Source organism: Salmo salar, chromosome ssa06, assembly GCF_905237065.1.
Source record: "Salmo salar chromosome ssa06, Ssal_v3.1, whole genome shotgun sequence".
NCBI lineage: Eukaryota > Metazoa > Chordata > Actinopteri > Salmoniformes > Salmonidae > Salmo > Salmo salar.
The window spans coordinates 90,080,901-90,094,287 of record NC_059447.1 but is presented as its reverse complement, the minus strand read 5'-3'; positions in this window follow the sequence as shown (position 1 = coordinate 90,094,287).

Sequence of the window (13,387 nt, the reverse complement as noted above, 5' to 3'; positions counted from 1 at the left end):
GTCATGTCGGCCTTCTTCACACTGAGCGTTGTGGACTTAGAGTCTAACTGAGAAGTGACAGTGAGTGGTGGTCTGGCTCTGTGCCAGAGGGATGTGGTTGGTAACATTAAGTCCCTGCTCCTGGTTGCCTCCCTAATGGCACCCTATTCCCTAGATGGTGCACTACTTTGGACCAGAGCCCCATGTGACACAATTTGGGGGACACACATTCACCCAGTTCCCAGAAGAGATAATGAAAATCCCACTGGGATTTGTTTTTGTTGAGTTTCCAAAGTTTCATTCTGCGTGTAAACAGCTGTAAGTCAATATATAGCATATACCTGGCATAGGAGGCTGGTGGGAGGAGCTATAGGAGGATGGGTTCATTGTAATGACTGGAACGGAGTAAATGGAACAGTTTTAAACCAATGGAAACCATTTCATTCCTTTGTTTTTCTTCCAGCCATAAAATGAACCCGTCCTCCTATAGCTCCTCCAACCAGCCTCCTCTGATACCAGGAGTATTCCAATCTTACCCAGGTTTGGACTACTGCTGCTTTTCTGTTCTACCTAGTAATTAATTGCACCAACATGGTGTCCCAGGTCAAAAATCAGTCCCTGACAGAGGAAGAATGTAAAATAAAAAAGCAGTGGAACTGGCTTCAAGGTCCAGATTTAAATTTGAGGGTAATATACCATAGTAGCATATGCTACCTACCACATACCATCTGGAAGATGCTTGAAATCCACTCTGTTCTGTTAGACCTAGCAGAGCCAGTGCCATCTTGAAGGAAATCCTCCCTCCCTTTCACTTGTCATTAACTTTCATAATCGCCTTCTATCTATAACAGGCCTGGGCAACTCCAGTCCTTGTGGGGCCTGATTGGTGTCACACACTTCCCCCATCATCCCTAGCAAACACACCCGATTTAAACTAATTGCATTTTTTAACTAAAGATCATGATTAGTCGATTATTGGAGTCAGGTGTGTTAGCTGGGGCTGTGGGGGTCAAAGTGTGACAACAATCAGGCCCCCAGAGGACTGGAGTAGCCCAGGCCTGATCTATAGGGTAGTTCATGTGTTCCGCTTTCCAGTGTGACAAGTTTGTTGCTAAGCTACACGGTGCCTTGAGTGGCTCCCTATAGTAGTGCCACCCATAATGCTCTACTTCAGACCAGGTTCCATGGGGTTCTGGTCTGAAGTAGAGCGTTATATAGGGGGAAATCATTTAGGACTCACACGGTCTGTTCATATGGCACGTTTTCCAGTATGACAGTGCTAAGTCACACTCAACTCCGTGGTGTCTGTCTCTCCCAGCAGCCTGTGAGTGTAATACTGTAGTACCAACAGCTCTTCACCGTAAAAAGTCTTCCCTGTGGCTCAGTTGGTAGAGCGTGGTATTTGCAACGCCAGGGTTGTGGGTTCGATTCCCACGGGGGGCCAGTACAAAAAAAAAAAAAATGTATGCAATGTATGCATTCACTACTGTAAGCTGTAAGTCGCTCTGGATAAGAGCGTCTGCTAAATGACTAAAATGTAAATGTAAAAAGGAAAATCTCTCAACACATGAGAACAGCTCAGTGGCTTTAAAGGCACAATCTGAGATATTTTGACATTTTAATTTGAGAGTGGTTACATATCTCAAGCCCTGGCCTTCACCACTTAAATTGAGACCCCCGGGCTGGTGAAATGTAACCACTCTCTCAAATAAAATATCCCAGATTGGGTCTTTTTCAAGCCATCCAGTTGTCTCGTGTGTTGAGATTGAGAGCTGTTGGTTTGGAACACAAATTCCAGATTGTGGCTTTAAGTGTCACTCTCTCTCCTGTAAATTATGGCCGGGTTGATTAGTTACTGCAGTTGGGGCCTAATTTGTTCCAGCGTTGTGGCATGGTTTACCACGTGTTGTTTTCTGGGGTTTTCTTTTATGGTGAGAAAAAAAAGGGAGCCTCCCTTTTTTAAAAGGGGAAAAAAACCACTTCATGTTCTGAGGCTAAGCTACTGTTTTGGCTTTTAGTTGGGCGCTAACTCCCACCCATCTAGAGATTGGTCTGTCGATCGGTCTCTCCATTAAGCGATTTGTGGAGCCTGTATCCTGTACACGTTATGGAAACAGACTGTGATGCTGTTACACACACACACACACACACACACACACACACACACACACACACACACACACACACACACACACACACACACATACCTAGAGATTGATCGATTTAGTTCAGTATGTACTCTTTACAGGCCTGATGGAAACAGGGGTTATAGGATTAGGTTGTATAAGATGTGTTCTATTGTCTTTTATCCTCTGTGACCTCTCCACCTAACATGGATATCACCCCATACTGAACACATGGATATCACCCCATACTGAACACATAGATATCACCCCATACTGAACACATAGATATCACCCCATACTGAACAGGGACATGGATATCACCCCATACTGAACACATAGATATCACCCCATACTGAACACATAGATATCACCCCATACTGAACACACAGATATCACCCCATACTGAACAGGGACATGGATATCACCCCATACTGAACAGGGACATGGATATCACCCCATACTGAACACATAGATATCACCCCATACTGAACACATAGATATCACCCCATACTGAACACATAGATATCACCCCATACTGAACACATGGATATCACCCCATACTGAACACATGGATATCACCCCATACTGAACAGAGACATGGATATCACCCCATACTGAACAGAGACATGGATATCACCCCATACTGAACACATAGATATCACCCCATACTGAACAGGGACATGGATATCACCCCATACTGAACACATGGATATCACCCCATACTGAACACATAGATATCACCCCATACTGAACAGGGACATGGATATCACCCCATACTGAACACATGGATATCACCCCATACTGAACACATAGATATCACCCCATACTGAACACATAGATATCACCCCATACTGAACAGGGACATGGATATCACCCCATACTGAACACATGGATATCACCCCATACTGAACACATAGATATCACCCCATACTGAACACATGGATATCACCCTATACTGAACAGGGACATGGATATCACCCCATACTGAACACATAGATATCACCCCATACTGAACACATAGATATCACCCCATACTGAACAGGGACATGGATATCACCCCATACTGAACAGGGACATGGATATCACCCCATACTGAACACATGGATATCACCCCATACTGAACACATAGATATCACCCCATACTGAACACATGGATATCACCCCATACTGAACAGGGACATGGATATCACCCCATACTGAGCACATAGATATCACCCCATACTGAACACATAGATATCACCCCATACTGAACACATAGATATCACCCCATACTGAACACATAGATATCACCCCATACTGAACAGGGACATGGATATCAACCCATACTGAACAGGGACATGGATATCACCCCATACTTGACTGGTGCAACATGCCTTGCTAACTTGCTGACCCTATGATGAAGACAGACAGTGATTATGCAATTCATTCTATATCTAGCTAGTATTCTTCAAAACAGTCACTATCAGATTTTCACACAGCCAGAATTACCCAGCGTTAGGTAGTTAGAAAAAAACCTGACACAGCTAAATAAAAAAAAAATGACTAAAGTGTAAATGTAAAGCTAACTAGTTACTAGCCAGGAGAAAGCTTTATAGTTGCGCACATTTTTTTCTAGCATATTAGAGTTTATTCACATTCATACACTTTTTAATGAAACGTACTTTGTTTCCAACAACAATGACTTTCCTCCGGTGTGGTGAGTAGTGATGGTGCTGCTGCACACAACTTGTCTTACTGCCACACTGCTTGAAACAACCCAGAGGGGGAACGAAGCAGTCGTCAGTGGGGGCAGGGAATAGACTTTCGTTCCAGCAGCAGAGGCCTTTTCAAAATAAAAGTCCTTCAACAAATCCAGTGACTTGTTTTTCAAAATAAAAGTCATCGTTTTTTTGATTTTATTATTTTTATTGGGAGGCGGGGGCCATTTCCCCCTTGTCTCCCCCCCCGGGGCTCATATGCCCCTTGTCGAGAACACATTGTAGAACTTTGAAGCAGATTTGAGCTTCTTCAAAATACACACTTTACAGTGGCAAGAAAGAGGTATTTTTTGAAAGAAGAAGCAGAAAAAGCCTTTAATTTAACAACCCTCTTTTCTTGTGAAAGCGAGCGCCTGGCTTATGACACGTGTCCCAAATGACACGCTATTCCCTACGTAGTGCATATCTAGGGAATAGGGTTCAATTTTGGACACAGCCTATACCTTCAGAGTTGGTTTGTCCAGGTTTCTCAGGTTTCAAAGCTGGCCGTGCGATCAGAGCCTCAGAGCTGAGAGAGAGTGGGGTGCGAGCAAGAGAAGGTCTGTGGGACTTGGCAGCGAGCGTTGCAGCGGTCCTGAAGCCCCAGACTGAAGACCCTTTGAGGCACTAGAGGAACGTGCTTCGTAGTTTAAACAAACACACACACAGCCAAATGTACAGCCTGCCGCATGAATACACATTTCAGCCTGCTAGCTGCTACTTTTACAGGAATAGACATTTCATCCTTAATTCTGCTAGCTGCTACTTTTACATGAATAAACATTTAATCTTTCAGCCTGCTAGCTGCTACTTTTCTGTGATCGAGTTTGATTTGATCACGCAGCCCGCCGCACCCCATGATGCAACAGGAAGGAAAATGATGGCCTAAAACCTGTGTATTGTACCTGTATGTCAGGTAAAGTATTTCTAACCAGGAAAACCTCGTTAACTGGCCATCACATCATTATTCCTTTATATTTCTGATGCTTTTCCTTCCTGGTCCTGGTCACCCTCGAGCTTCTTTTGAGTAATACAACCTTTGACCCTCTCCTAGACACTCCTCTCCAATGTTTTGTTTCAGGCAGTGGCGGTTGGTGCCGTTTGAGATTAGGGAGGACATTTATATATTTTTGTTTTTTTTAAATAATGAGCATGGCCTTATTTCTATTCCTGAATATTGGATGATTGTCATTCATATTCCATTCATCCAGTTCAATGTAACAGTGATAGGTTTAGGCTACTACATGATACTCAATTTTTCCTTAAACCCATCATTGAGGTCGCTACAACCTAGCCTATGAAGGAAAGTTTACAACGTAATCAAGGTGACAGACAGTGACACATTCAATACCGCCTTGCACACACTTGCCTGCATCTAGGGTGTAATCATCTAGGGTGTAATCATTAATCCAAACAGCTGCTAATGAGAGTTTCTATTGGACAAATATAGGTAGGTTTATCCTCGTTTTTGTTCCGTTTGCTTCCGTTTTAAGAAACATTTTAACTGAATCGGCAGAATGAATACACACCTGATCACCCTTTCATAGCTGCCACATAGAAACTGCATGATCTTTGCTTGTTGTATAATTCCTTATCGCATCTAAGCGTGACCAGGTGAAAAAAACCTTTCCAAGCCAAACCTTCATTCCATAACCGCTAACCGTTACACACAGCCAACATCTTTGTCACGATATTAGCTAATGTCATAGTCAACATAGCTACTAGAACTAACGTGTTGCTAAACCCGCTACAATCGTGCAGTACAGTGTACAGAAAGCAATTTAGCAGTAACACATGCAGGCCCTGGTTGCAATAAATGAATAAAACCAAAAGCTTATTTTTACTTGGAAGAGTTCCAGTGTTGGATAGCTAGCCAGCTAACATAGCATAGATAGCTAGCTAACATAGCATCCCTTTCTGTTTGAGCCGGGTGTTTTGATTAGGCTAAACTAGCTGCAATATTCAACTGTTTGGGCGACGCAACCAAATTCACATGAAATTGTGTGTTATAGATTTGTCGTTGTCCTTGAAAGCAAGTTTACAAAGTGGTAGATTTGTTCTATTCATGCAATTTCTATTCTTATGTTTCGTCATGCGTGTTTTACTCTCGGTTTTGTACACCAGCTTCAAACATGATGTTGATGTTGACCAGGCTTACACTGTCCATAGTGACCCTCCCTGTCTTTTAAAGTAGTAGTCTGACCCCTCCTTAGGTGTATCGTAAAGAAGTTACGGACGGTTGTGTGGTGTTTGTTGTGAGGGGGCGAGGGGTGGCTGGCTGTGTGTGTTGGGAGGGGGCGAGGGGTGGCTGGCTGTGTGTGTTGGGAGGGGGCGAGGGGTGGCTGGCTGTGTGTGTTGGGAGGGCGCGAGGGGTGGCTGGCTGTGTGTGTTGGGAGGGGGCGAGGGGTGGCTGGCTGTGTGTGTTGGGAGGGGGCGAAGGATGGCTGGCTGTGTGTGTTGGGAGGGGGCGAGGGTTGGCTGGCTGTGTGTGTTGTGAGGGGGTCAGGTACGGCTGGGGGGGGGTGCTTAGCGGGGTGTGATGTAAGCTCCAATGACGAGGCGGTCCTGTTAAACCAGCAGGGTGACGAGGAGGTGCTGTTAAACCAGCAGGGTGACGAGGAGGACCTGTTAAACCAGCAGGGTGATGAGGAGGTGCTGTTAAACCAGCAGGGTGACGAGGAGGTGCTGTTAAACCAGCAGGGTGATGAGGAGGTACTGTTAAACCAGCATGGTGACGAGGAGGTCCTGGAGGAGGTTCTGTTAAACCAGCAGGGTGACGAGGAGGTGCTGTTAAACCAGCAGGGTGACGAGGAGGTCCTGTTAAACCAGCAGGGTGACGAGGAGGTGCTGTTAAACCAGCAGGGTGACGAGGAGGTGCTGTTAAACCAGCAGGGTGATGAGGAGGTGCTGTTAAACCAGCAGGGTGACGAGGAGGTCCTGTTAAACCAGCAGGGTGACGAGGAGGTGCTGTTAAACCAGCAGGGTGATGAGGAGGTCCTGGAGGAGGTCCTGTTAAACCAGCAGGGTGACGAGGAGGACCTGTTAAACCAGCATGGTGACGAGGAGGTCCTGTTAAACCAGCAGGGTGATGAGGAGGTCCTGGAGGAGGTGCTGTTAAACCAGCAGGGTGACGAGGAGGTGCTGTTAAACCAACAGGGTAACGAGGAGGTCCTGTTAAACCAGCAGGGTGACGAGGAGGTGCTGTTAAACCAGCAGGGTGATGAGGAGGTCATGGAGGAGGTCTTGTTAAACCAGCGGGTTGACGAGGAGGTCCTGGAGGAGGTCCTGTTAAACCAGCAGGGTGACGAGGAGGTCCTGGAGGAGGTCCTGTTAAACCAGCAGGGTGATGAGGAGGTCCTGGAGGAGGTCCTGTTAAACCAGCAGGGTGACGAGGAGGTGCTGTTAAACCAGCAGGGTGATGAGGAGGTCCTGGAGGAGGTGCTGTTAAACCAGCAGGGTGACGAGGAGGTGCTGTTAAACCAACAGGGTAACGAGGAGGTCCTGTTAAACCAGCAGGGTGACGAGGAGGTGCTGTTAAACCAGCAGGGTGATGAGGAGGTCCTGGAGGAGGTCCTGTTAAACCAGCAGGGTGACGAGGAGGTCCTGGAGGAGGTCCTGTTAAACCAGCAGGGTGACGAGGAGGTCCTGGAGGAGGTCCTGTTAAACCAGCAGGGTGACGAGGACGTCCTGGAGGAGGTCCTGTTAAACCAGCAGGGTGACGTGGAGGTCCTGTTAAACCAGCAGGGTGACGAGGAGGTCCTGGAGGAGGTCCTGTTAAACCAGCAGGGTGACGAGGAGGTCCTGGAGGAGGTCCTGTTAAACCAGCAGGGTGACGTGGAGGTCCTGGAGGAGGTCCTGTTAAACCAGCAGGGTGATGTGTAGGTCCTGTTAAACCAGCAGGGTGATGAGGTCTTGTTAAACCAGCAGGGTGACGAGGAGGTCCTGGAGGAGGTCCTGTTAAACCAGCAGGGTGCTGAGGTCCTGTTAAACCAGCAGGGTGACGAGGAGGTCCTGGAGGAGGTCCTGTTAAACCAGCAGGGTGATGTGTAGGTCCTGTTAAACCAGCAGGGTGATGAGGTCCTGTTAAACCAGCAGGGTGACGAGGAGGTCCTGGAGGAGGTCCTGTTAAACCAGCAGGGTGCTGAGGTCCTGTTAAACCAGCAGGGTGACGAGGAGGTCCTGGAGGAGGTCCTGTTAAATGAGGAATGCCGGCCGGACGGGGGGCAGGTGTCAGGAGACAGAGGTTTCACACAGCTAGGGAACTCCAGGAAAGCAGCCCGCTCACTAAAATGACTTTATTATTCAGGCTTCTGCCAAGCGGCGCTCGGGGTGGAAAATACACAGGATCCCCGGCGCCAAGTCCCTCGCGCTCGGAAAATCCTCCCCAGAAGCGTCCAAGCACAGGCCTGGCTTCAATCACTCTCCCTCCCAGGCATTACTCTGTCCTCCATCTTGGGATAAATATTATACGACCAAACTAGACCAGTGTGATGTGACTTTCTTTACCAGTTCTCCAGAACCCTTCCATCTATTGATATATATAACTCTATTCTATTACCTACCATTGTGGTGTCGATAAGACAACCTTAGTCTCAGTAGGTTTGTCCTAATATGGACACCGTGTACCATAGAGAACAAGAGAGAGCTTTAACTCCATTTGAACTGAGGCCTGAACCCAGTGAACCAGAAGAAAGTGATACGGTGGAATCCAGCCCAGTGCTCTGCTTCAGTCGAATCTCTCTCTCTCTCTACCTCTCTCTCTCTGTCTCTCTACCTCTCTCTCTCTGTCTCTGTCTCTCTCTCTCTCTCTCTCTCTCTCTCTCTCTCTCTACCTCTCTCTCTACCTCTCTCTCTACCTCTCTCTCTGTCTCTCTCTCTGTCTCTCTCTCTGTCTCTCTCTCTGTCTCTCTCTCTCTCTCTCTCTCTCTCTCTCTCTCTCTGTCTCTCTCTCTGTCTCTCTCTGTCTCTCTCTCTGTCTCTCTCTCTCCCTCTCTCTCTGTCTCTCTCTCTCTCTCTCTCTCTCTCTCTCTCTCTCTCTCTCTGTCTCTCTCTACCTCTCTCTCTACCTCTCTCTCTGTCTCTCTCTCTGTCTCTCTCTCTGTCTCTCTCTCTCTCTCTCTCTCTACCTCTCTCTCTGTCTCTCTCTCTGTCTCTCTCTCTCTCTCTCTCTCTCTCTCTCTCTCTCTCTCTCTCTCTCTCTCTCTCTCTCTCTCTCTCTCTCTCTCTCTCTCTCTGTCTCTCTCTCTCTCTCTCTCTCTCTACCTCTCTCTCTGTCTCTCTCTCTCTCTCTCTCTCTCTCTCTCTCTCTCTACCTCTCTCTCTGTCTCTCTCTCTCTCTCTCTCTCTCTCTACCTCTCTCTCTGTCTCTCTCTCTGTCTCTCTCTCTGTCTCTCTCTCTCTCTGTCTCTCTCTCTCTCTCTCTGTCTCTCTCTCTCTCTCTCTCTCTCTCTCTCTCTGGTTCATTTGCTACCAGATAAATCTAATAGGAAAAGCACTCAGAGCCTGGGGCAGCCAACTGCCAGTATTTTAGCACTGGGATAGCCAATTACCAGTAGTATAGCACTGGTACAGCCAACTGCCAGCAGAATAGCACTTAGAGTCAAAGTTAAGGCCAAGCCAGAGTGCTACTCATTGACAAACGGTTCCGAACACTGCATGCTGGCCCAGTGTTCAATGGCGTTTACTGAGTGATGGAATAAGTACAGATGGACAGGCTCATGTTTTGTTAGACTATAACGTCTACCAATCAACTACTGTAACTACCTATCTCCGCCAATCAACTACTGTAACTACCTATCTCCACCAATCAACTACTGTAACTACCTATCTCCACCAATCAACTACTGTAACTACCTATCTCCACCATACAACTACTGTAACTACCTATGTCTGCCATACAACTACTGTAACTACCTATCTCTGCCATACAACTACTGTAACTACCTATCTCTGCCATACAACTACTGTAACTACCTATCTCCGCCAATCAACTACTGTAACTACCTATCTCCGCCAATCAACTACTGTAACTACCCATCTCCGCCATACAACTACTGTAACTACCTATCTCCGCCATACAACTACTGTAACTACCTATCTCCGCCATACAACTACTGTAACTACCTATCTCCGCCAATCAACTACTGTAACTACCTATCTCCACCAATCAACTACTGTAACTACCTATCTCCGCCAATCAACTACTGTAACTACCTATCTCCGCCATACAACTACTGTAACTACCCATCTCCGCCATACAACTACTGTAACTACCTATCTCCACCAATCAACTACTGTAACTACCTATCTCCGCCATACAACTACTGTAACTACCTATCTCCACCAATCAACTACTGTAACTACCTATCTCCGCCATACAACTACTGTAACTACCTATCTCCGCCATACAACTACTGTAACTACCTATCTCCACCAATCAACTACTGTAACTACCTATCTCCACCAATCAACTACTGTAACTACCTATCTCCACCAATCAACTACTGTAACTACCTATCTCCACCAATCAACTACTGTAACTACCTATCTCCACCATACAACTACTGTTACTCCCCATCTCCACCAATCAACTACTGTAACTACCTATCTCCACCAATCAACTACTGTAACTACCTATCTCCGCCAATCAACTACTGTAACTACCTATCTCCACCAATCAACTACTGTAACTACCTATCTCCACCAATCAACTACTGTAACTACCTATCTCCGCCAATCAACTACTGTAACTACCTATCTCCGCCAATCAACTACTGTAACTACCTATCTCCACCAATCAACTACTGTTACTCCCCATCTCCGCCAATCAACTACTGTATGTGAATATTCTCTAACTTTATTTGTCTTGCCTCTTGTTTTTCAGAAAAAGCATTCTGTTTTGGTCGCTGGGGCAGAATGGCTTTTGAAATACAAATTGATTCTCATGATTCGTTTTATTGCAGGGATACAATAAGGCATCATTTTACATTTTCTAGTGGCTCCGTATCCAGTTAACATAGTCTGAGGTTGATTATAGAGCAATCATTTTAGTAGTCTGTTAAGGTTAGTTATAGAGCAGGGCCGGGCCAAATAGGAAAATCACAGCTATTATTATATTTTACTAGAAGGCTTGTTGCCATGGGATCACCAACCTATTGGTAATACTGTACATCCATGCAGCTGGAGTTATTACACAAAGGAGTTTTGTTTTGTTGATATCTAAAATGTTGTTTTTGTTTATCCCTGGCCCCTGTGGTTGAGTCACGCCCTGGCCCCTGTGGTTGAGTCATTATCTGGCCCCTGTGGTTGAGTTATTCTCCGGCCCCTGTGGTTGAGTCATGCCCTGGCCCCTGTGGTTGAGTCATACCCTGGCCCCTGTGGTCGAGTCATTATCTGGCCCGTGTGGTTGAGTCATACCCTGGCCCCTGTGGTTGAGTCATTATCTGGCCCCTGTGGTCGAGTCATACCCTGGCCCCTGTGGTCGAGTCATTATCTGGCCCGTGTGGTTGAGTCATACCCTGGCCCCTGTGGTTGAGTCATTATCTGGCCCGTGTGGTTGTGTCATACCCTGGCCCCTGTGGTTGAGTCATTATCTGGCCCGTGTGGTCGAGTCATGCCCTGGCCCCTGTGGTCGAGTCATGCCCTGGCCCCTGTGGTCGAGTCATGCCCTGGCCCCTGTGGTTGAGTCATACCCTGGCCCCTGTGGTCGAGTCATACCCTGGCCCCTGTGGTCGAGTCATTATCTGGCCCGTGTGGTTGAGTCATACCCTGGCCCCTGTGGTTGAGTCATTATCTGGCCCCTGTGGTCGAGTCATACCCTGGCCCCTGTGGTCGAGTCATTATCTGGCCCGTGTGGTTGAGTCATACCCTGGCCCCTGTGGTTGAGTCATTATCTGGCCCGTGTGGTTGAGTCATACCCTGGCCCCTGTGGTCGAGTCATTATCTGGCCCGTGTGGTCGAGTCATGCCCTGGCCCCTGTGGTCGAGTCATGCCCTGGCCCCTGTGGTCGAGTCATGCCCTGGCCCCTGTGGTCGAGTCGTGCCCTGGTCCCTGTGGTCGAGTCATGCCCTGGCCCCTGTGGTTGAGTCATACCCTGGCCCCTGTGGTTGAGTCATACATTAATTCTCCTAACCTGCCAAGTTAATTCTCCTAACCTACTGCATGAGTTCTTCTAACCTGCCAAGTTAATTCTCCTAACCTGCTGCATGAGTTCTTCTAACCTGCCAAGTTAATTCTCCTAACCTGCTGCATGAGTTCTTCTAACCTGCCAAGTTAATTCTCCTAACCTGCTGCATGAGTTCTTCTAACCTGCCAAGTTAATTCTCCTAACCTGCTGCATGAGTTCTTCTAACCTGCCAAGTTAATTCTCCTAACCTGCTGCATGAGTTCTTCTAACCTGCCAAGTTAATTCTCCTAACCTGCTGCATGAGTTCTTCTAACCTGCCAAGTTAATTCTCCTAACCTGCTGCATGAGTTAACCTGCCAAGTTAATTCTCCTAACCTGCTGCATGAGTTCTTCTAACCTGCCAAGTTAATTCTCCTAACCTGCTGCATGAGTTAACCTGCCAAGTTAATTCTCCTAACCTGCTGCATGAGTTCTTCTAACCTGCCAAGTTAATTATCTGAGTTCTCCTAACCTGCTACGAAAGTCCCTTCAGCTAGTCAAAACCGGCAGACCAGTCCTGAGAACATTCTTGATTTCCACTAATCAGATACAGCGCTCTGTGAGTTATGATCAATCATGGGTGTAATGATTTCACTGAGCCCTGTGTGTGTGTGTGTGTGTGTGTGTGTGTGTGTGTGTGTGTGTGTGTGTGTGTGTGTGTGTGTGTGTGTGTGTGTGTGTGTGTGTGTGTGTGTGTGTGTGTGTGTGTGTGTGTGTGTGTGTGTGTGTGTGTGCGGAAAGCAGCAGTTATAACAGAGCTTTGGCTCTGTCAAGTCAACTACTGAACCTACTTGCTCTAAGCTTTAGATTGACAGTGGAGAGTTATTTAACAGGACATATTCCTGCCCCGCCATGTGGGTAGCTATCTAACTATAGCATGTATGGTGGCCTATGAGGGATTCTAGTATTCTCTACAGTAGGCTACATACAGTGCGTCATAGATGTTGTTGGTGAGGATGAGCTTGGGTGTCTGCCTACAGTACTCTGTGTGTGCGTGTGTCTGTGTGTGGTCGTGTGTGTGTGCGTTTGCACGTATGTGTGTGTGTGTGTGTGTGTGTGTGTGTGCGCGTTTGCATGTATGTGTGTGGTTGTGTGTGTGCATATTTCTCTGTGTGTGGTTGCTATCAACTTTATAGCATCTGTTAATATCTACTAACAAAACTTAAATGATCTCTGGTTTTAGGGCCAAATAATGTCATCGTTATTTATCTGTTCGAGTATACAGTGCATTCAGAAAGTATTACGACCCCAATACTTTCTCCACATTTTGTTTACGTTACAGCCTTATTCTAAAATGGATTACATTGTTTTTTTCCTCTCATCAATCTACACACAATACCCCATAATGATGAAGTGAAAACAGGTTTTTAGAAATGTTTGCA